This window comes from Erythrolamprus reginae, chromosome Z (assembly GCF_031021105.1).
Source record: "Erythrolamprus reginae isolate rEryReg1 chromosome Z, rEryReg1.hap1, whole genome shotgun sequence".
Taxonomy (NCBI): domain Eukaryota; kingdom Metazoa; phylum Chordata; class Lepidosauria; order Squamata; family Dipsadidae; genus Erythrolamprus; species Erythrolamprus reginae.
Genome location: NC_091963.1, coordinates 106,455,891 through 106,480,863, shown reverse-complemented (window position 1 = coordinate 106,480,863; position 24,973 = coordinate 106,455,891). Strand labels below are relative to the sequence as shown.

Here is a 24,973-nt window from a genome sequence, read left to right as displayed (position 1 = left end):
AGGAATCAATGGAAAAGCAATTAATGCGTGCAAGCCCAAAATTCACCCCTTTTGCCAGCCGAAGCACCCGTTTTTGCGCTGCTGGGCTTTCCCTGAGGCTCCCCTCCATGGGAAACCCCACCTGTGGACTTCCGTGTTTTTGTGATGCTGCAGGGGAATCCCAAGCATCGCAAAAATGAGCGCTTTGCTGGCAACGGAAGTCCGGAGGTGGGGTTTCCCAGCAAAGGGAGCATCAGTGAAATCACAGCGTCGCAAAAACACCGAAGTCCTCGAAACCCCACCTCTGGACCTCTGTGTTTTTGCGATGCTGCGATTTCACTGAGGCTCCCCTCGCTGGGAAACCCCACCTTTGGACATCCGTTGCCAGCGAAGTGCCCCTTTTTGTGCAGCATCACAAAAACATGGAAGTCCGGAGGTGGGGTTTCCCAGCTGCGGCGGTGGGTTTGTAAGGTGAAAATAGTTTGTAAGAAGAGGCAAAAAAATCTTAAACTCCGGGTTTGTATCTCAAAAAGTTTGTACGACGAGGCGTTTGTAAGATGAGGTATCACTGTACATACACCATTCTCACTGTTGGTGGCATGTGTCTTCCTCAATTTCTGGTCCTCCATCAGGGGCCTGGGAATTGGAGGTCAGCACAGTATATTAGCTTAGTCTCTTTGGGATGAAGGGCTCTGATATTGCTCCTAGGATCTAGGGGGAACCACTCTCCTAGCTTAGAAATCACAATCCTGAGTTTTCCTACTGCTCCTGGAACCACTTTGGCTTTTACTTTCCACATCTTAGTTCTTCCTTTGGGACCTGGTATTTCTCTAATTTCTCATGGCTGTCAATTAACACTGCTACATTTATCACCAATACTATATTCTCAAACTTGATTACTACCACAGTCCCTGGTTGATTGGCCAGTAACTTCCCATAGAGGTATAACAAGAAGGAAGAGGGAGATTGTGATCCCGCTGTGTAGAGCGCTGGTGAGATCACATTTGGAATACTGTGTTCAGTTCTGGAGACCTCACCTACAAAAAGATATTGACAAAATTGAACGGGTCCAAAGACGGGCTACAAGAATGGTGGAATATCAGGAATGAACTCAATCTGTATAGTCTGGAGGACAGAAGGGGAAGGGGGAACATGATCGGAACATTTAAATATGTTAAAGGGTTAAATAAAGTTCAGGAGGGAAGTGCTTTTAATAGGAAAGTGAACACAAGAACGAGGGGGCACAATCTGGGGAAAAGATAAGAAGCAACGTGAGAAAATATTATTTTACTGAAGGAGTAGTAGATACTTGGAACAAACTTCCAGCAGACATGGTTGGTAAATCCACAGTAACTGAATTTAAACATGCATGAGATAAACATCCATCCATCCTAAGATAAAATACAGGAAATAGTATAAGGGCAGACTAGATGGACCATGAGGTCTTTTTCTGCCGTCAATCTTCTATGCTTCTATGCTTCTATCTATCTAGTTCTGGAAGTCCCAAGGATCTTGCCCTATTATTTCCCTGAACCTTATGAACTCTACCCTTTGGGTGGGACAAGCCCTAACTCTGTGCAGATGTTTCTGTATACTACTGTCATTCTGTATGTTCTTCCTGTTTATATCTTACGCCCTTTCACTATGTGCCGAGTTGTTTCTGAGGCATCTCTGCAAAAGTCTGTAACTCATATCCTACCTAATGAGACCTTCTACTTCTATAGATCTGGTGCTTAGGGCCTATTCTTGTGCTGCTACAACTAATACCGCATGGTCTTTTAGTCCATGCTTTCCAGCCATTGGTAGCATTGTCCATTGTCAGCCACTTTAGCCAGAGATGGGTTCCTCCTGATTTGGATAGGTTCACCCGAACTGGTAGTGGCCTACTGGTGACATACTGGTGACGTCACAGAACCAGTTCAATCGATGCCGATCCATGGGCGCCCTCATCTCTTTTTTTAAAAGAATTATGGGAATTTTTTTTGAATTTTTTTTTTAAATTCCCAGGTTCTTTTTTGTTCTGCACATGCACAGAAGCCGAGTTTCTGCCATGATGCAGGTGGTCACCACCTTGTTTTTGGATTTTTTTGGGGGGAGGACTTTTTTTAATGGGGGGGGTGTCTTTTTCTTCTGCACATGCACAGAAGCCACATTTTCCAGCACTGTGCATGCGATCACCATTTTGTTTTGGGCTTTTTTCTTTCTTTTTAATTTTTAAGGCGTTTTTGGCACTGCGCATGCATGCGCACAAAGTGAGCGCATGCCATGTGGTGCAGGAGGAAGCCAACTGGCAGCGAGATAAGTTAGAACTCACCGCTGACATTAGCTATCCCATGCAGTGGGATCCCAGCCAAAAGCAAAGTTGCCACTATCCCCTCCTAATAAGTAACCCAGCAATAAATGGAGTGGCTAGTCACAATCTCCACTGACTGTCCTGTTCCCTATAGGCAAAATGACAGCTGCCCGAGGTAGCCGAAGCCACGGCTCGGCTGCAATATAAATCCCGAAGTCAGCAAATTCAGTCTCTAAAGCTCTTAAGATGAATTACTCATAACTCTACGACAACAAGGAAAAACCTCAGAGTGGATATGGCAACCAATTTTCATCAGATCACAGGAGAAGGGATTAGCACAACCATCCTCACTGAGCGACTGAGTGAAAAAGCTAGTTAGCGTAGCAACAAGGGAGGCACCTAAACAGCTTTAACAGACTCAATCCAATCAGAGAGCAGATGGATTTAACCCATTCCTGGATGCTATATCTACCATAAGGGAGAACATGGCAAAATAGATGGGCTACAGGTTGAAAAGGAATAAGGCAATGTTCTTTAGTCTTCCCATATTTATTTAACTTATATGCAGAATATATATTGAGAGACGTTGGACTGGAAGAAGAGGAGCGTAGTTTTAAAATCAAAGAAAGAAATATCCATAACATAATGATACTACTAAACCAAAATGCCAAGGATTGATTGATTGATTGATTGATGTATTTATGTATTTATTCATTCATTCATTTATTCATTTGTTTATTTGTTTGTTTGTTTGTCTGTTTATTTATTTATTTATTAAATTTGTATGCCACCCCTCTCCGTAGACTCGGGGCGGCTCACAGCAGTGATAGAAACAATGTACAATACAAATCTAACAATACGAAATTAAAAACCCATAATTTAAAAAACATGCACACAACACACCATACATAAATTATATAGGCCTGGGGAAGATATTTCAATTCCCCCATGCCTGACGGCAGAGGTGGGTTTTGAGAAGTTTACGAAAGGCAAGGAGGGTGGGGGCAATTCTGATCTCTGGGGGGGAGTTGGTTCCAGAGGGCCGGGGCCACCACAGGGAAGGCTCTTCCCCTGGGTCCCGCCAAATGGATCCGCAAGCTGTAGTAATAAATAACAGAATAACAGTTGGAAGATACCTTAGAGGTCTTCCAGACCAACCTCCTGCTCAAGCAGGAAATCCTATACCATTTCAGACGTCAAACGTCAAGAAGCAGAATTTTTAAAATGGGACTAAAATTAAACATAAACAGCAAACTTATAGCAACATTTAAAACAGCTTTAGAAATGATAATAAAGATACTGGTGCAGTGGGTTTGTTCTGACCTTTAGGATTGATAATCAATCCTTGACACTTGGTTCCATAAAAGAACCAACTGTCAAGAAATATATTATGGACTAGCACGCCGTAGAACAGTCAATAACAGGCTTAGAAAAAAATATTCAGATGACGTGACATATTTATATAACCATAACTATGGGATCAGTACAAGCAAAAGCATTTTTCTGTGACTCTTAATGGAAGTGAAAGTTGACTTGAAGAAGTAGAATTCTGAACTTTGAAGCTGGTGAAGATTCCTGAGCACACTTTGGACAGACAAGCGAGTAAAAAATGGATCAACCCACAGTTTGCAATTTTTTATTTTATTTTATTTTATTTTATTTTATTTTATTTTATTATTTTATTTTATTTATTTGTATGCCGCCCCTCTCCGAAGACTCGGGGCGGCTAACAACAATAAAGAAGACAATGCAAACAAATCTAATATTAAAAATAATCTTAAAAACCCCAATTTAAGAGACCAATCATACCAACAAGCATACCATGTATAAATTCTATAAGCCTAGGGGGAAGGGAAAAATTTCAATTCCCCCATGCCTGACGACAGAGGTGGGTTTTAAGGAGCTTGCAAAAGGCAAGGAGGGTGGGGGCAACTCTGATATCTGGGGGGAGCTGGTTCCAGAGGGTCGGGGCCACCACAGAGAAGGCTCTTCTCCTGGGTCCCACCAAATGACATTGTTTAGTCGACGGGACCTGGAGAAGGCCAACTCTGTGGGACCTAGCCGGTCACTGGGATTTGTGCGGCAGAAGTGACCAAATTCAAATGATCTTGCTTCAGATAGACCACATGAAGACCCTGCTCTTTGGAGAAGTCTTTAATGTTGGACAAGGTGGAAGCAAAGAAAAAAAATATGCTGACCAAAAGCAAAGTCGGTGGACTGTCATGGAGAGAAAAATATCCAATTGCTAAGTGTGACATGAACTTAATTATTCATATAGAATAGAATAGAATAGAATTTTATTGGCCAAGTGTGATTGGACACACAAGGAATTTGTCTTGGTGTATATGCTCTCAGCGTACATAAAATAAAATATACATTTGTCAAGAATCATGTGGTACGACACTTAATGATTGTCATAGGGGTCAAATAAGCAATGAAGAAGCAATATTAATAAAAATCTTAGGATATAAGCAACACGTTACAGTCATACAGTCAACATGGGAGGAAAAGGGTGATAGGAATGATGAGAAAAACTAGTAGAATAGAAGTGCAGATTTTGTACAAAGTCTGACAGTGTTGAGGGAATTATTTGTTTAGTAGAGTGATGGTGTTCGGGGAAAAAACTGTTCATGTGTCTAGTTGTCTTGGTGTGCAGTGCTCTGTAGCGACGTTTTGAGGGTAGGAGTTGAAACAATTCGTGTCCAGGATGTGAGGGGTCAGTAAATATTTTCCCCGCCCTCTTTTTGACTCGTGCAGTATACAGGTCCTCAATGGAAGGCAGGTTGGCAGCAATTGGTTTTTTCTGCAGTTCTGATTGTCCTCTTTAAACTTCCTCAACTTATAGCTGCAACTGAAACCAAGATTGCCATCATAGGTTAATGCAGTTGCAGGGTGAGATGTCACATAACCACATTGACTTTACAACAGCACCCTTGGTATTCTGACCATCACTGAGCACTCTCTCCAATCCATGCCATTGCAGACTTGGTCCCCTCCCAGCTCCAAGCCTCAGTAAGGTACGTGACATCCCCCATACATCTATCCTCCCCTCATCTTTGCCTTTTAGCAACCTGCAACCTGTCTTATGGGGCAGCAAGTGACCCTTGCTCTGGAGCTGTTTGCCATACCCCAGGAAGCATAAAAAACCCCAGTTTGCCCCAGCAAGCATCTGTTTGCCTAATTGCCTTCTCTCCCACTTCCGTGCCCCTACTTTTCCCTTCTGCACCCAACTGCTGTGGGTAAAAGAAAAGCATCTTGTTGCCTTTGCTGTCTCCTTTTCCAGTTTCTCCAACATTTCCTACATGTGGCCTCCTAAGCCTCCATGAAGCTGAATTGCCTTTGGAAAGCTGCACTGTAGTGATTTCTGACAGTCTCAAAATGGGTGAGCAGTGTGGTCGGGCGGTAGGAAAAGCAAGTAGGATGCTTGGCTGCATAGGTAGAGGTATAATAAGCAGGAAGAGGGAGATTGTGATCCCCTTATATAGAATGCTGGTGAGACCACATTTGGAATACAGTACTGTGTTCAGTTCTGGAGACCTCACCTACAAAAAGATATTGACAAAATTGAACGGGTCCAAAGAGGGGCTACAAGAATGGTGGAAGGTCTTAAGCATAAAACGTATCAGGAAAGACTTAATGAACTCAATCTGTACAGTCTGGAAGACAGAAGGAAAAGGGGGGACATGATCGAAACATTTAAATATGTTAAAGGATTAAATAAGGTTCAGGAGGGAAGTGTTTTTAATAGGAAAGTGAACACAAGAACAAGGCGACACAATCTGAAGTTAGTTGGGGGAAAGATCAAAAGCAACGTGAGAAAATATTATTTCACTGAAAGAGTAGTAGATCCTTGGAACAAACGTCCAGCAGACATGGTTGGTAAATCCACAGTAACTGAATTTAAACATGCCTGGGATAAACATACTGTATATCCATTGTAAGATAAAATACAGGAAATAGTATAAGGGCAGACTAGATGGACCATGAGGTCTTTTTCTGCCGTCACTCTTCTATGTTTCTATGTTTCTAAAATCTTTTCAAAGGCAATTCAGTTCCAAAGTCTCAGGGAGCCACATGTAGGAAATGTTTGCACAGAGTCTGAGCTTTAAAAGGAGACAGTAAATGCAGCAAGATGCTTTTGCTTCGCTCACAGCAACTGGATGCAAAAGGCCCACGTGGGGAACTGGAAGATAAGGCAGCTGGGGAAATGAATGGTTGCTGATGCTTCATGGGTACTGCAGTTTGGTGCCATACTGCTAGAATGAGCTGGGGAACCATGTGTAGGAAAAGCTGGAGAGACCAAGGTTTCATGACCGCAAAGGCAGCGAGGTACTTATGCTTCACCTATAGCAGCTGTATGCCAAAGGCAAAAGGCCTGAGAGAGAAAGCAAATGGGCAAATAAATGTTTGCTGACACTTCCTAAAGTAGCTGAGGCTTTCTGGGGAGTTTCCAACAACCCCAGAGCCCTATAATTCTGGAGCAACTTGTCACCCCACAAGGGAAAATGCAGGGCAGCCATTGGGTACAAGAGAGAAAGGAAGGTGGGGAAAACCTAAGGCACCATTGCAATGATAAGTGTGGGTGGGTATCCAAATTTTGATCACACAACCCGTGGTTAGGAAAAGTAGAAGGTAAAGGACTTCTTTCAGAGATTAGATTATTAGGTTTGGAAGGGGGGGTTCGACTAGATGCAGATCATCTAGTCCAACCCCCCCACTCAAGCAGGAGTCCATACACAGTTTTGGACAAATGGTAGTCCAATTTTACTCTGCTAGCCATTATTATTATTATTATTTATTAGATTTGTATGCCACCCCTCTCCATAGACTCAGGGCGGCTCACAACAGTGATAAAAACAATACATAATGACAAATCTAATAATTAGAATCTAAAATAAGAATAGTACATTTAAAAAGTCTAAAAAGCAAGGAACCCCAATATAAAAAACATACATACAGTCATATCATGCACAAAAGCTACATAGGCAGGGGGAGATGTCTCAATTCCCCCACGCTAGATGACAGAGGGGGTTTTAAGAAGTTTACGAAAGGCAAGGAGGGTGGGGGCAGTTCTAATCTCTAGAGGGAGCTGATTCCAGAGGGTCGGGGCCACCACAGAGAAGGCTCTTCCCCTGGATCCCACCAGATGACATTGTTTAGTCGACGGGACCCGGAGAAGACCAACTCTGTGGGACCTAACCGGCTGCTGGGATTCGTGCGGCAGAAGGCGGTCTCGCAGATATCCTGGTCCGGTGCCATGAAGGGCTTTATAGGCAATGACCAACACTTTGAATTGTGCCAACCATAAGGGGCACTCATCTCCATTTCAAGAGCATTGAGCCAAAGATATTGTCCAAAGATATTTCTGTGGTCATATGTCCAGTACGATATTATTGAGCACTGTTACCCTCTCATCAAAGTGATACCTATTTATCTACTTGCATTTGCATTCTTTCGATCTTCTAGGTTGGTAGGGCTGGGGTAAGGACATGAAATCACCCCATAATGTGGTGCTAGGGTCCCAAACCTGGGCTTTCAGCTTTCCAGTCTACAAGCCACAGGTTATAGTAATACGTATTATTTCTAACACGTTTTATTAAAAATCATAAGCTTTTGTGACCTGCAGCTCAGTTTATCAGATGCAGTAAAGAGAGGGTAAGTCATTTGATTTTCAACTAGTTCATCCAGTTTTTAGAAGCCAAGTACAGGTATAGAAATTTATGCTCTAAAGTAAACTTCCCATCCAAACACCTGATTCGTAGTCCCTTCAGCATTGGTTCCCTGAAAGCCTCAAGGGGAAAAAAATATCCAAATGCACAGGGATTCACATGCACATTCCTGATATTGCGGAATAATTTGCCATTTCCTTAAAAGATGTGACTGGCTGATAGAAGAGGAGTTTCCATTTCTGTTGCAAGCATGGGTGTAGATGTGACAAATCCATATGAAATACAAGCCAGCTGTCATCCCAAAGCAGCAATTGCCTACAGAAGTAAATAAACCATGCTCAAGTTCTCTCCTGTCTTAAATCTCAGGTTATGGCTGAGTAGGAGGCCTTTGTTGCAAGTGCCTTATTACCTCATTTCTGCCTTTTGGTCCAGTACTTCGAGCCTTCCTAATTTCTGCTCTCTGGAGAAGGAACAAGCACTTCTCTGCAGATTACTAACTTTTCTCTGTGGTCAAAAAAGCAAAAACGTGCAGCCAACCTGCCCAATATCCCCTCAATTCCCTCCCCACACCCACCCACCTCTTCAACAACATACACACTGCAGAACCTTCCTAGAGCGTTTGTGATTATCCCAGCCTCTTTGTGATAAACGATGCTGTCAGGAATAAATTTAATCAGAAGCAGACAAGATTATTGTATTTATCACTTTTTACCGATCGCCAGCTTCCAGGGGCCCTGAGGCAAGCAGACAATTCCGGGTGGGGGGGGGGAGAGAGCACTATAGGTTGAACAAAAGACACCATTAATAATCTCCAAAGTCCTGGGGCATCATTTAGGAAGGAGTGGGAAAGACAAAAGAGAACATTTTTTTTTTAATTTTGCGAATGGGGAGCTGTTTTGTCCATCTCAGCCATTTGCCAAGAATATGGCATTTTTATCAAAGAGTTTTATCATTCCAACATTACTGTCCCTGGGCTAAATTTATTTTACACATGGATTTAAAGGCCTAATTAAAGTCTTGGGGTCCCTCCCCACCTCCTTAATTCCTAAGGCCCAGTGGCATTATTTCTTGTTTCATCTCCCTGGTTTAATTTTTCAATTTAATTAAGGAAGCAACAGCAATAAGAAGGAAAATAGCCCACATAGATTCTATCTACTCACCCTTACTCTGCTATCAATTGAAGCAGACAAAAATGTGCAAATTCTAAATGCTGTTGTCAGACAAAACTTCAATTTAATGAGAGAAAATAACATGGGGGGATGGGCAGCTATGTCAATTTATTTTTTAAAGGGGAAAATAAAACTTCACTCTAATGGAAGTGCAAACAAGAAGAATAAACTCCAGATCAGGTGGAAGAAGAGTAACCATGATTTGAAATTATCTTCCAATTTATTATAATTGTAAGCCTGCAATTTGCAAAAGTACTTACTTATTTGCATAATGCTTTCATAACTGTTCAATATACATTATGAAGCAGGCTGTATCTTACAGCAGTTGATGCCACAACAGAAAAAGCTATATTTTATACAATATCAGCCACAGCTGCACTGAATTTGGGGATAATACAGTTATAATTTCACAAAGAAGTGAGAAAGTAAGTATGAACAGTGGGGGAAACTGGTTGAGGTTCCTCCCTTCTGAGCTTCTTGAAGGAAGAGATAAAATTATAGTTATTCCCCTCCCAAAATGGTTTTCATATAGTTGTCATGGGGAAAACAATAAAACAAGATCAAATGTACTTCAAATACCAAAAACACCTAAAGAATAAAAACTACAAATTGCACAAAGAGTTATGCTCAGTATTACAAGACAAGATGGAAAGACTCCAACATGGATTAGCGAAATAACAAAAGTACCCCTGTTTTCCTGAAAATAAGACCCACCCAAAAAATAAGCCCTAGCACTGTTTTTCAAGATGCTTGTAACATAAGCCCTACCCCCAAAATAAATCCTAGTTAAGATAATCAGGCAAGAAGGCACAATGAGTACCATATTTTTTGCTTCCCCCTACAACTACAGAGGTGTTGGATGGCGACCAGGGGGACCAGCGGAAATTGGGGGGTTCCGTAGAAATGGAGGAGCTGAAGACAGAGGAAAAGATCGGGAGGACCGGCCGGTGGCAGCGGTCGGCACAAAAGAGCCTGGGAAATAGAACTAGTAAACCCAGGACCCAGACATTTCCCACTGAACTTGAATAACTCCAGAACTGACCTTTTTTAGAACTTAGGTGCTACTTGACTGATGGACTAATGAACTGGACTATCTCCTATATTCTTCACATTTTAAAAATATTTCTAATTTTAATTTTTTAATAATTAATTTATATATTTTAATATTATTAATTAATATCAATTTTAGAGTAAATTTTAGAGTAAATTGGGTTTTTTGTTTTTTTAAAAATTTGATGGATAATTGGGCAGAGGTGATAATATGTATGAAATGAATGAATGCTATGGGTGGGATTTTGGTATGGATGAAATGAATGGAAATACAGTGGTACCTCGAGATACGAGTTTAATTCGTTCCGGACCTGGGCTCTTAAGTCGAGCAGCTCTTATCTCGAACGACTTTTCCCCATAGGAATTAATGTAAATAATTTTAATTGGTTCCAGCCCTCAAAAAACTCACAAAGTTAGTCTAAATTATGCAGAAAGACATGTTTTTAATGAAGAAATGTACATGTACATATAAATGAATAATGAAGTTTCTTTCACTTAACTTGTAAACTTTCTTAAACTTTTAAATTTACATATGTTCAACTTCTCTGCCACCCAATCCTGTAGGACAGAGGTCCCCAACCCTTTTTGCACCAGGGACCGGCTTTAAGCGATCAAGAGAGGAATGGGTGAATGAATGGACGGAGGGTGGGAAGGAAGGAAGGAAAGAGGGAAGGGACAGGAACAGAGGAAGGAAGGAAGGAAACTTATGAAAGGGGAGAGTAAGAGAGGAATGAGTGAAGGGAGGGAGGGAGGGAAGAAGGTGGGAAGGAGAAAGAAAAGAAGAAATAGAGGAAGGGAAGGTAAAAGAGAGAAAGAAAAAGAGCAAGAAAGAAAGCAAGAAAGAAAGAAAGAAAGAAAGAAAGAAAGGGGGAAGGGACAGGAACAGAGGAAGGAAGCAAGGAAACTTATGAAAGGGGAGAGTAAGAGAGGAATGAGTGAAAGGAGGGAGGGAGGGAAGGTGGGAAGGAGAAAGAAAAGAAGAAATAGAGGAAGGGAAGGTAAAAGAGAGAAAGAAAAAGAGCAAGAAAGAAAGCTGCAAGCCCCCCCCCGAGCCCCCCAGGCCGGCTGCAACCTTTTAAAACACACGCGCCGCTTCGCAGCTGTCTCCTGAAGCCGAACGCGGAAGTTAGCGTTTGGCTTCAGGAGACAGCTCCTTGGCGCTTGTATCTCGAATTTGGGCTTGTAAGTAGAACAAAAATATCTCTCCCCTCCCAGCTCTTATCTCGAGTTGCTCTTAAGTAGAGCAGCTCTTATGTCGGGGTTCCACTGTAGTATGAATGATCTAATTGGCCTACCTGACACTGGAGAGGCAGGAGGGGAGGGTATACCGATCTCTGGGGTAGCAGAGGGTCAGAATATTCCGGTGTTGCTGGGGAGAGGCAGATATGGTGGGAGCCATGGAGCTAGCCGTTCTAGGGGAACGAGAGATGCCAGGTCGGTGGTAAATAAAGCTCTCCTCATCTGGGATTTGATCCTGGATGAGGAGGCCGACCTGGCATGTGTGACTGAAACCTGGCTGGGCCCGGAGGGAGGAGTTCCTCTCTCTGAAATCTGCCCAGCCGGGTTTCAGATATGGCATCAGCCTCGATCCCAGGGAAGAGGGGGAGGAGTGGCTATTATAGCCAGGGAGAGCCTTTGCCTGCGTAGACTCATTGCTCCAGAGATTGCGGGTTGTGAGTCCCTCTTGGTGAAGTTGAACTTAGGGGTTCAGGTGGGCTTGTTTCTCACATACCTGCCTCCCAGCTACATGTCAAAAGCCCTGCCTGTGCTACTCGAGGAGGTAGCCAGGCTGGTGGTGGAGTTCCCCAGACTTATTGTCTTGGGGGACTTTAACCTGCCATCACTCAGCGAAACCTCTGGACTGGCACAGGAGTTCATGGCCACCATGACAGCCATGGACCTGACTCAAGTAGTGCAGGGTCCGACTCACGAGGGGGGGCACGCACCCAACATGGTATTCCTCTCTGAACAATTGAGTAATGGTCTGAGACTAAGGGGCTTAGAAGCGTTGCCTTTGTCATAGTCGGACCATTTTCTACTGCGGCTTGACTTCCTGACTCCAATCCTTCCCCGCAGGGAGGCGGCATCGACTAGGTGGTTCTGCCCAAGAGTAGTGCCAAGGATTTTAACATGTTTTTCGCTGATAAAATCACTCGGATCAGAGCGGACCTCGACTCCAATTGGATAACAGAGTCGACTGACAACAAGTCAGTCGAGGTGACTGGGGCCCGTACTTGTCCATCTGTCTGGGAAGAGTTTGATCTGGTGACACCTAATGAAGTGGACAAGGCCATTGGAGCTGTGAGTTCCGCCACCTGCTTACTGGATCCGTGTCCTTCCTGGCTGGTCTCGGTCAGCAGGGAGGTGACACGGAGCTAGGTCCAGGAGACTGTCAACACTTCTTTGGGGAGGGGGTCCTTTCTGGATCCCTACAAGAAGGCACTTGTGCGCCCCCTCCTCAAGAAGCCTTCCCTGAACCCAGCCATTCTCAACAACTATCGTCCAGTCTCCAACCTTCCCTTTATGGGGAAGGTTGTTGAGAAGGTGGTGGCGCTCCAGCTCCAGTGGTCCTTGGAAGAAGCCCATTATCTAGGCCCTCAGCAGTCAGGATTCAGGCCCGGCTACAGCACAGAAACTGCTTTGGTCGCATTGATGGATGATCTCTGGTGGGCCCGGGACCAGGGTTCATCCTCTGTTCTGGTGCTTCTCGACCTCTCAGCGGCTTTCGATACCATCAACCATGGTATCCTTCTGCGCCGGCTGGAGGGGTGGGGAGTGGGAGGCACTGTTCTTCAGTGGAAATGTCTGTATGTCTTATGGAATGAGTATTGCAGTGGGGAGAGGGAGGTTGGTGAGGCGGCAATATTTGCTGCCACCGATTGCTGCCAACAGAGAATGCAGGAGCTTTTGCTGCTGTGAAGCTGGTTGGCAGTTGGATTGGCTTCCTGGTATACCACCAATCAGCTGTTCTAGGCACTGGGCATTGCTGCTGCCACTGCTGATTGTCATTCTGGATGGCAAATGGTGGCAAACAGCGATATGCAGCAATAGGTGGTGACAGAGATAGGCAACTACAACAATCCTTCCCGCCTAGGGCAGCTGATCATGGTATTCTGGGAGACCGATCCAACTGCTAATCATCTGATCAGCAGCAAAGGCTCCAGTGTTCCGCGGCAACAACTCAACTCAGTTGACAGTGGTAGGTGCAACAGAGCAGAGCCCTGACGAGCCACATGCTGGGGCTGTGATAACGTGCTGAAACTTACCAGGCTGTTTGCTGCAAGGTCGCTAGCCAGATGAATACTGGATAAATGTTGGGAAGCAGAGGCAGATTTTTTTTTTTCATATTTTCCTCCTCTAAAGCTAATGTGCATCTTATGGTCTGGTGCATCTTACAGTGTGAAAAATATGGTAAATATTTTAAATAAATAAATGCCCATTTTTACCCTTCCTTTTTAATATTTGAAGGGAACCTTTAGATTGTGCTATTCTGGGAGAAAATTGACTATATAAATATAAATGCCAGAAATCTAAACTTTTCAGAAGGTAATATTATCTTGAATTACATAGCTATTATAGGGAATTTGACAATTAACTGATATAAAAGAATTATCCATGTCCTTACTATGGCTGCAAGATTTATATTGCAGTATTGGAAACAAAATTGGACAGCCCCTTTCATTCAATGGATTGAAGACCTGATTATACTTGCCAGCTATGAGCGAATTCTCTAGAGACTGTTTATATAGACAAGTATAATGAAATATAGGACTCATTTATACAAAATGCAGTAGGTTATGAAAATACAGTAGTTATATAAGTGTGTGTATATGTGTGTGTGTGTGTGTGTCTGTATGCATGTGTGTGTGTGTGTGTGTGTGTGTGTGTGTATGGTATATCGTATATCCTTGAATAATATTTGTATCAGATAAGTACACTGACAATTTTTAACGATAGGCTGCAGAAAATACATGCATGTGTCCCCAAGTGACCAGCTTAATCATCAAGATAGTATTATGTGCTCACCTACTTAGGAATAAGTCCCACTGAGCTTTGTGGGAATTAATAAACTTAGGATTGTACTGCTAGCCTGTAGTGCACCTGTGCCTCAAATCCCTTTGGAGAGGGAGTTCCTTTGGAGTAAACATACTGTACATATACATGGGTTTGCAGTCAGAAAGGAAGAAGAGGGTATTAAATGGCAACAGCCAAACATTCACAATGAATACAAAATCCATAATATTAATACCTATACAGTACTAGATATCTCTCAATTTATGCATATTATTTTCATTATGTTTTTGGTGAAGCCTTGTAATTATTACTGTATTTTTCAGTGTATAAGACACACCTTTTTCCTCCCTGAAAGAGGGTGATAATTAGGGTGCATCTTATACTCTGAATGTAGCTTTTTTTTCAGCCCTAACTAGCTGCTAACGATCTTCTCAGCTCTTACCTTGCAGGCTCTTTCATTGTTTCTCTCTGCGAAGAATGTTTTCCAAGCCCTGAGTCTTTGCAGAATTATTTTCATTACTCTAACTTGCTTTGAGTAAGTTTCTTTCCAGCCCTAACCAGGTGCTAACGATGTTCCCAGCTCTTACCGCTTGCAAGCTCTTTCATTGTTACTCTCTCCAAATAAGGGGTTTTTGAGGGTTTTCTCTGCCAAGAATGTATTCCAAACCGTCTTTGATTTTTTTTCATTCTCCATTTGCTCCAAATGTTTCTTTCCAGCTCTAATCAAGTGCTAACAATGTTCCCAGTTTTTACCGCCTGCAAACTCTTTCATTGTTACTCTCTGCCAAGAATGTATTCCAAATCCTGTCTTTGTGGGAGGGGGTTTTCATTGCTTTACTTGTTCCAGATATTTCTTTCCAGCCCTAACCAGATGCTATTAATGGATGGATGATCTCTGATGGGCCCGGGACAGGGGTTTATCCTCCGTCCTGGTGCTTCTTGACCACTCAGTGGCTTTCATTACCATCGACCATGGTATCCTTCTGCGACGGCTGGAGGGGTTGGGAGTGAGGGGCACTGTTTTGCAGTGGTTCTCCTCCTACCTCTCTGGCTGATCGCAGTCGGTGTTAGTGAGGTGTCAGAGGTCGACCCCGAGGGTTCTCCCTTGTGGGGTGCCTCAGGGGTCGGTCCTCTCCCCCCTACTATTTAACATCTACATGAAACCGCTGGGTGAGATCATCCAAGGTCATGGGGTGAGGTGTCATCAGTACAGTGATGACATCCAGTTGTACATCTCCACCCCATGTCCAGTCGGCGAAGCAGTGGAAGTGATGTGCCGGAAGTGATGGCCCGGCCCTCTGGAATCAACTCCCCCCTGAGATTTGAATTGCCCCCACCCTCCTTGCCTTCCGTAATATGTTGAAGACACATCTATGCCGCCAAGCATGGGGGGATTAATTTCTCACCTCACTTTTCCTGACTCAACATATGAGATTGGTGTGATTGTTTTAGAATTGCTAGTTTTTAATAATAATGGGTTTTTTAATATAGTTTATATTGGATTTGTATTCTATTGTATTTATTGTTGTAAGCCGCTCTGAGTCCTCGGAGAGGGGCAGCATACAAATCTAATATATTAATATTAACATTAACATTAATATTAATATTAATATACCCAAGCTCTTTCATTATTAGTCTCTGCGAAGAATGTTTTCCAAGCTCTAAGTCTTTGCAGTTTTTTCCCCTCATTGGTCTAACTTGATCCAAATGTTTCTTTCCAGCCCTAACCAGGTGCTAATGATGTACCCAGCTCTTACCCACTTGCAAGCTCTTTCATTGTTACTCTCTGCAAAGAAGAATGTTTTCCAAGCCCTAAGTCTTTGCAGGGTTTTTTCCATTGCTCTACTTGCTCAGACTGTTTCTTTCCAGGTGCTAATGATGTTTCCAACTCTTACTGGATTGCAAGCTCTTTCATTGTTACTCTCTCAGAATATATATATATATTAAAGCCCTTAACCAGGGAATAAAATAATGTGCTGAAGCTGACCAAACTAAGGATGCTAGCCAGATGAATACCCGGTAAGCAGATTCTTTTCCCTATTTTCCTTCCCCAAAACTAAGGTGCATCTTATATTCCGATATGGTATGGTATTCCGGATAGGAATACTGGCTAAAAACCAGTACAATTACAAACAGTATAAAAAAGGTGAAAACACAGTAAGTGAAATGAATTCCTCGGCTGCTGTGTTGTTTCTTAAGAGAAACAGTTTGAGAAAATAAGCACAAGAAAGCAATGCAAATATGATCAGTGCTTTATGAACTTTAGTTTTACACAGATTGAACGTGAACAAATATTGCGCCACAGTAGCTTGAATTGTGCAAAATTACAAAGATATCTGGAAACCAAACATCTCCACCTGAAAGACAAACCTCCTGAGTATTTCCAAAGAAAATGGACAAAATTTCATAAGAAGAAAAGAGTATTTTGCACATTTTGTGTAACAAGAGAGAATGCCCCAAGGCATTAACCTGCCTGGGTAATACATTAACCTCTATTCAGAAATTCTACTTTTATTATTATTTTCCTGTATAGTGGAAATGTTAATTTTGTAGTTTTCTTTTCATTTTATTGCCAATTTTTTAATCATTAGTACTCTGCCTCTTGACCAGGGGTGGGTTCTAACTTACCTCTCTGCCAGTTCCACCCGCACTTCACGCGCAAAAGCCAAACACAAGATAGCGGCACCCACACACTGGCAACAACAGAACCGGCTCAGTGACATCACCACCAGTTTACTAATACTGTAGTTCTAAAGAACCGGTTAGAACCAGTAGGAACCCACCTCTGCTTTTGACCATAGGTCTCCCAAGAAAACATTTCATTTTACTAACAGGTTTTGAAAATTTTTGAAAGCATCTGATCTAGAAAACTAAGTACAGTGGTACCTCAAGATACGAACCCCTCGTCTTACGAACAACTCGTGATACGAACCCGGGGTTCAGAAAAATTTTGCCTCTTCTTACGAACTTTTTTCGAGTTACGAACCGGCGTTCGGAGACTGCTGGGAAGCCGCGCGGCTGTTTTAAAAGGTGACAGCCGGGCGGCGGGGCTTACCAGAAGCCTCCCGAACGCCGGTTCGTAACTCGAACAAAGTTCGTAAGAAGAGGCAAAATTTTTCTGAACCCCGGGTTCGGTTCCGGAGGTTGCTGGGAAGCCCCCCAGCCCGGCTGTCACCTTTTAAAACAGCCGCGTGGCTTCCCAGCTGCCTCCCAAAGCCGAACGCGGAAGTTCGGCTTTGGCGTTCAGCTTCGGGAGACAGCTGGGAAGCCGTGCGGCTGTTTTAAAAGGTCGCAGCCGGCCTGGGGGGCTTCCCAGCACCCCCCCGAACCCGGGTTCGGGGTTCGGGGGGTGCTGGGAAGCCCCCCAGGCTGGCTGTCACCTTTTAAAACAGCTACGCGGCTTCCCAGCAGTCGCGGAAAGCCGTTTTTTTGCGGGGGGTTTTTTGGTTGCACGGATTAATTGACTTTACATTGTTTCCTATGGGAAACAATGTTTCGTCTTACGAACCTTTCGTCTTACGAACCTCCTCCTTGCACCAATTAAGTTCGTATCATGAGGTATTACTGTACAGTGATACCTTGTCTTACAAACTTAATTGGTTCCGGGATGAGGTTCTTAAGGTGAAAAGTTTGTAAGACGAAACAGTGTTTCCCATAGGAATCAATGGAAAAGCGATTAATGCGTGGAAGCCCAAAATTCACCCCTTTTGCCAGCCAAAGCGCCCGTTTTTGCTCTGCTGGGATTCCCCTGAGGCTCCCCTCCATGGGAAACCCCACCTCTGGACTTCTGTGTTTTTGCGATGCTGCAGGGGAATCCCAGCAGGGGAATCCCAGCACCGCAAAAATGAACGCTTCACTGGCAACGGAAGTCCGGAGGTGGGGTTTCCCAATGAAGGGAGCATCAGTGAAATCGCAGCATCGCAAAAACACCGAAGTCCTCGAAACCCCACCTCTGGACCTCTGTGTTTTTGCGATGCTGCAGGGGAATCCCAGCAGGGGAATCCCAGCACCGCAAAAATGAACGCTTCACTGGCAACGGAAGTCCGGAGGTGGGGTTTCCCAATGAAGGGAGCATCAGTGAAATCGCAGCATCGCAAAAACACCGAAGTCCTCGAAACCCCACCTCTGGACCTCTGTGTTTTTGCGATGCTGCGATTTCACTGAGGCTCCCCTCACTGGGAAACCCCACCTCCTGACTTCCATTGCCAGCGAAGCGTCCGTTTTTGCGCTGCTGGGATTCCCCTGCTGGGATTCCTCTGCAGCATCACAAAAACACGGAAGTCTGGAGATGGGGTTTCCCATGGAGGGGAGCCTCAGGGGAATCCCAGCAGCACAAAAACAGGTGCTTCACTGGCAATGGAAGTCCGGAGGTGGGCCATCCCAGTGGCGGCAGTGGGTTTGTAAGGTGAAAATAGTTTGTAAGAAGAGGCAAAAAAATCTTAAACCCCGGGTTTGTATCTCGAAAAGTTTGTATGATGAGGCGTTTGTAAAACAAGGTATCACTGTACTAGGGGAAAAAATTAGTACAATTTCCTAGGTGTGGAGGAATTTTGATATCACATTTCCAAACAGCAATCTGAAATGGTCCTTGAGAAACAGATTTGCTACCCTGTTTCCCCAAAAATAAGACATCCCCTGATAATAAGCCCAATTGGTCTTTTGAAGTGCATGGCAATAAGGCCAAGCGCTTGTTTCAGGGTTCAAAAAAATATAAGACAGGGTCTTATTTTCAGGGAAACATGGTATGCCACCTGCAGTTTCTGAGGGGGCCAGCATCACCATGTGTGTGTGGTTTCAAACAAAACTGTTTTGCTTCTTTTGTTCAAAAGGAACATGCATTTACATATATCCATACCAAAAGAATATTCTTCTTGATCGTATTGTAATAGCTAGGCATAGCACATAACTCTGTAAATCAGTTTTATCTTCTCCACCAGGCACAAATAATCAGGACCATTCCTAAAGTTGCATATAAAAGATTGATTCAAGCTTATAAATGAGAATCTGGTCACCTGAAAATCAACCCTAAATTGGTGTTAGATACAGATCAGCAGGATTCAGGAGGGGTTGGATTTGGAGCACTTATGGGAACGCAACTCGAAGTCAAGGACAGATTTAACTCCACACTTTAGCTTTGTCTGCTATTCCCTTACATTTTCTTATTTGTGCTACTAAACTTCTTAAAGACTTCCAACTCAAAGAATGCTGAGTTGTTAGTTTTATTTTTCAAAGTTTTTCCTCCAAATTCATACCACTCTATCTTAGGCTGTGATTTTCATTGGCAGCTCTTTTTTACTTGTGTTCAAACATCATCATTTTTCTGATCCATGATCGCATTTTAATTCATGAATAAAAAAATTATGGATCTTATTCCTAGACCAATTTATTTTGCCTCAAATGAATCAGAATGCAGTGTCACAATATTTGAAATATAGAAGATTATAAAGAATGTACACGATGCTTCTTTTGTACGCGAGGTAGTCAAATCCCCACATGTATCCTATAAAGCATCTAAGACAATGTGGGCCCCTTCAAAACTTCTTTTGCCAGGATTTAATTATTGTCTTTATGCCACTTGGAGACATGCCTCTAGCCCCTGCGGTAAGAAAAGAGGGAGAACCAAAAAAACAACAACAACCAGGGTCATACAAGTCACTTATAAAGAGAAAGGAGGAGAAAATGAAATGTTTTTGCAGATGCAGGATTGCTATGGAGTAGCAGTAGGAAGTTAATCTGAGAATGTTTACAAGGTGAGAGAGAAGGCATCAAAAAAGGGCCATGTGCTTTTAATCACCTAATGGTCTATACCTGTGATGGCAAACCTATGGCACGTGTGCCACAGGTGGCCCACAGAACCATATCCAAGAGAACGCAAAATGTTGCCCTCTCAGCTCCAGCACGAGTGCGCATGTTGGCCAGCTGATTTTGGCCTTCCAGAGAGGAGAGGCTATTTTCGCCTTCCCCAGGCTTCAGGAAAGTCTCCGCCATTACTTCTGCTTCCACAAGCGCATGTGCCCAACTCATTTCAAAACACAAACAAAACACAAGGGGGCAGGGGCGACCACCTGGGGCAGGTGAGTGGGGAGGCCAGCCAGGATGGTCTCCTCACCTTAGTGGCCATGGTGGGCTTTGGTGGCACGTCTCCTGACTTTAGGCGGGAGCCTGACTAGCGATTCCGCTTTTAGGCACCCTCCTACTGGGCGGAGGGGAAGAGGAAGGCGGCAGCGACAAGGACAGCTGTAGCTCCGTTTTCAGACCGGCCACCACCTCCCTTCCTTTCCAGCTGGACTTTCAAGCCACAAGAAGGCAGAGAGCTACTGAAGAATTCTTAATTGTCCAAGTGTGATTAGACACAAAAGGAATTTGTCAGAATTGGCAGTGAAGCAGTATCCCGGATGCTGTGCTTCTTCTGGCTTCTTGCTTCTTCCAGGTCACTTCGCTCATAGCCAGGGGTGGGGCTTACACCACAATGGTGTCCCAAAACCCAAGGAGGAAAAGGGCGAGAAAAAGCCCGAGGCGAGCCTCCCACCCATTTCTAGCCATCTCTCACCACTGCTGCTTCCTTCCTGGACTGGCAAGGAGACAAGGACAACGAAATCCGAAAGGCAGGCAGGCCTGGCCAGGTCCTAGCCTTCCCATCCTCCTTCTCCTCCGAAAGGGAATCGTCCCACCCAGATTCCTCTGAACGGGTCTCCCTATGTAGCCTCCATGGTGAATTATGCGACCTGACATTGATAGCACACTCAAAAGGAGCCCACCCTCCGAGCACTTCCTAGTGCCCGCTTTCTGCAGCGAGTGAGCTGGGGGCCCAAAAGAGTCTTCCCTTCTACCTGTATGCTGTTTATTACCATCTCTTCACCCCTCTCTGCACCCAGGTAGTGGCGCCTTGTTGGTCTTGGTTGGGGTGCAGAGCCAGTAACAGCATGCAAGTAGAGAGCAGGCACTCAGAAGAGATTGGAGGGCAGGCTCCTTTTGGTGTGCATACACTGGGATAGTTCAGCAGGGAGGCTATATGGGGAGACCCATTCAGAGGGACCTGGGTGAACAAGTCCTGCTAATTTGGCTGTTATATTTCCTGTCCAGGCCAGCTCCAAGCAAGCTGTGCACAAATTTCAGCAGCTCTTGCACCACTAACCGCACTCCTTGCCGGAAGCTGGTCTGGAAAGGAAAAAAACATGGCCGAACTACGCAGAACTCACCCCACCCAGTCTCTCTGAACAGATCTCCCTACGTAGCCTCCCCACTCAACTACCCCAGTGTTTACCCACCCAAAAGGAACCCTGCCTCCGATCGCTTCAGAACACCCGCTCTTTCCTGGTGCAGAAGGGGGCAAAGAGCCGCTAATAAAACAGCATGCATGTAGAGGGGAAGAGCTTTTTGCGCTCCCAGCTTGTTTGCTGCAGAAAGCAGGGGCTTGGAAAAGGGAGGTTCCTCTCGGGTGGGCTCTCAATGTTGGCTCGCATAACTCAGCCTGGAGACTACGTAATTAGGACCATTCAGAGGGACCTGGACTGGGTGACCCCCACCTAATTGGCCGTGTTTTTTTCCTTTCCAGATCAGCTCCAGGTGGTGCAGGTGGTGGCGCCAGAGCTGCTGAAGTTTGTGCACAACTTGCTTGGAGTTGATCTAGAAATGGAAAAACCCTCTGGCGGGGGTGGGGGGGAGGGAAACCCCAGCCTGCTGTTCCTGCCACCCCCATCTGTCTGGCAACAGCAGTTCTCATCCCACCACTTCCCTGGCAAGTGCGGTAAGTGGTAAGTGGTAAGAGGCGTGCTTTCTTAGAAGAAGTCAAAGGCACCAACATTTGCCAGCATGAACAGCCATGCTGGACACTGCCCGGAGCATGAGGCTGGCACAAAGATAGGAAGCAGTGGTGGCAGACTTTACACGCCGGCAAAAGTTTGGTGCAGGAGGCTTTCCAGACCCAGAATGAGCTGGTTGAGCATCTGGGGAGGCACGTGTGTGGGGAAGCGTGCAGGCATGGGGAGTCATGTGCTCATGCGTAGGGCAGTCATTCATGCATGTGCAGGTGGGGCGTGCATTGCACACAAACTTTTGACATGCAACCAGAAAAAGGTTTGCCATCACTGGTCTATACCATGACCTCAAGTTGGCATCAAAGGACTGTTCTGGAGTACTGTAAGCATTAGGCATACAGATAGGAGGAGGAAGGAACAGAGAAAGAGCCAGGGAAAATAGCCAGTGATTATGGAAGCAAAAATAGAGGAATCTTGCCATGCTTGCCATAGCTAGCGGAATGGGAGATAAATTCCCAGGCATTATGCTATTTGCTACTTCATAAACCCTTCTCCTCTCTTCTTAATAAACCTAATTTATTTACCTGGTAGTGCCAACATTTCTCTCACCTTTCTCCCAAATATCCTTCTCTATTCCATAAGGGTACAGAGTCCAGGAAACCGGATGCCATATTGAATATGAGCAGTCCATGGATCAGATGTCATCACTCAGTACAACAACTCTGCTCCCAAAGAACCCATGGATTTACGCTGCTGGAATTTGGCTGCAAAGTTGCTAACTATAGATAGCATGCAATACATTTTTCTCTCAAAAATCTCCCCCCCCCCCCTTTCAAAATAAGAAAAGAGATCTGAGCGTGAAATTATTATTTGGATTTTGATTTGAGTATGAGTTTTTTATTGTACATTAATCATTGTTTAGAGTTTACATTACAGTTTTGTGTTCTTCACTATGATGTCCAGGAATTATCGATTACAAAAAGGATCTGGGGGTTGCATTGGACAAGAAAGCTATCGTCTACGGATAGGGGCGGCATACAAATCTAATTAATAATAATAATAATAATAATAATAATAATAATAATAATAATGCCAAATATTATTATTATAGGAAAACTCTGTCAATGCACTGTTTCCCCCCCACTCTTTTTTTCCTCTCAAATGCTAATCAATGCCCCTTCAGTCCCCTATATCTGATAAGAAAGCCCAGAAAATTTCCTTTTTTGTGAAGTTACAACGGATTATATTTATATGAATTAGTCAGTAGCTTTTTTTGCAAAATATGGGCAAAGCCAGCCTCCTGATTAATGTATAGTTCAGAATACAATGTGAACCAAGGCAAAGGAGGTTTGAATAAACCACAATTTGATTGAACAGTTAGTTTTTCATGCAAACATTGTAATATATTTGTACGTTTGCCCTGTTTCAAAAATTAAAATTTCCTATTTATTTACTAAATTTATCTTATACCTTTGCTTTATACTTGAGCAATACAAATAATTCTGTCCCTTCACATTTTTCCCATTAACAGCAACTTTGTAACATGATTTGGATAGAGAATGAGTGGAGTCATACAGTCTTCTTCCATGCAGTGTGGGACTGGTTCCTAGAACCGTAGCACTGGCAGCGGGAGGCTCCGCCCACCCACCCAGGAAACTTCTGTGCATGTGCAGAAATGTTATGCATGGGCGCGAGCGTGAACCAGTAGTAAAGGATTTTAGAACGTACTACTGCTTCCATGCCTAAAGCAGACCATGAAATCTGTGCCTTAACCACCCCACATGAATTGAACCCAAGGCCAAAACAAGTATAAGATTATTATTATTATTATTATTATTATTATTATTATTATTATTATTATTATTATTAATTAGATTTGTATGCCGCCCCTTTCCGTAGACTCAGGGCATCTCACAACACAATAAAAACAGTTCATGACAAATCTAATAATTCACAATCTAAAATTTAAAATAGTTAAAAAAAAACCATTTTTAAGCAGACATACCTACAAACATACCATACATAAATTATATAGGCCCGGGGGAGGTATCTCAATTCCCCCATGCCTGACGACAAAGGTGGGTTTTGAGGAGTTTGCGAAAGGCAAGGAGGGTAGGGGCTGGTTCCAGAGAGTCGGGGCTGCCACAGAGAAGGCTCTTCCCCTGGGGCCCGCCAACCGACATTGTTTAGTTGACGGGACCTGGAGAAGGCCAACTCTGTGGGACCTAATCAGTCGCTGGGATTCGTGCAGCAGAAGGCGGTCTCGGAGATATTCTGGTCCAATGCCATGAAGGGCTTTATAGGTCATAAGATCTTCTCATCCTTCTCCACATGTACTGTTCCGCGACATTCCTCTAGGCCAGACCCTTCATTCCCCGTCTTAAATATTGGCATGTGCCCATTCCTTCCTAATTGAAGCAAGGCCTACTTCAGTGCTTTTGTATTAACGGGATACAACCAGACTATTAGTTTGGCAGAGACATAAACACTATAATTATCAAATAAAGGAAGACTATAAGGGGAGGAGGTGGCTGCATTCAATTGCTTTCATTAAAATTACATCTACTTTCCCTTTAACTCACTGGCATTAAAAATAAAACAGAAAGGGCTTTTTCTAGGACATGCCTAAAATGTAAACACTAAAATCTACAGTGTGTAGCAGACTATTGAGATGTGAAATTCCCAAATACCACAAAGGTGCAGCAAGAAATAGGATTAAAATCAGCAACATTTTTTTAAACTGAGTGTGCTCTTTTTATTTCTATTCTATACAATACAGAGACCAAGGATTTAAAAAAGGATTTTCTCCGCATTAAGGGGATGGAAAGAGAGACACAACAAATGATTTAATATTGTACTTTGTTATAGTTTACAAAAGCGTGGGCCTCTATTTTTTGAGGGTTTTTTTAGCAGATCATAGGAAATGGAATGTCTTCAGATGGAATGGAAAAAGAATAGGTAATAAAGAACACGAAGGGAAGGGAAAGACGCAGAAGGTGGAAGAGTAGGGTGAGAAATTAAGAGAAAGGTAATGTAGGTAAT

At 43.7% G+C, this 24,973-nt stretch overlaps 1 protein-coding gene and 1 long non-coding RNA gene across 4 annotated transcripts in view; one reads left to right on the top strand and one right to left on the bottom strand.

The window, feature by feature from the left end:
- The window catches only part of LOC139154545 (uncharacterized), a 61,212-nt gene extending 38,531 nt beyond the window's left edge, over positions 1-22,681 (top strand). Inside the window, exon 3 of the long non-coding RNA XR_011556924.1 lies at positions 22,574-22,681. This is a non-coding gene — a long non-coding RNA (uncharacterized lncRNA). The remainder of the gene's footprint in view (positions 1-22,573) is intronic.
- Positions 1-24,973, bottom strand: part of RARA (retinoic acid receptor alpha) — a 278,000-nt gene that overhangs the window by 128,501 nt on the left and 124,526 nt on the right. The window lies entirely within an intron of this gene.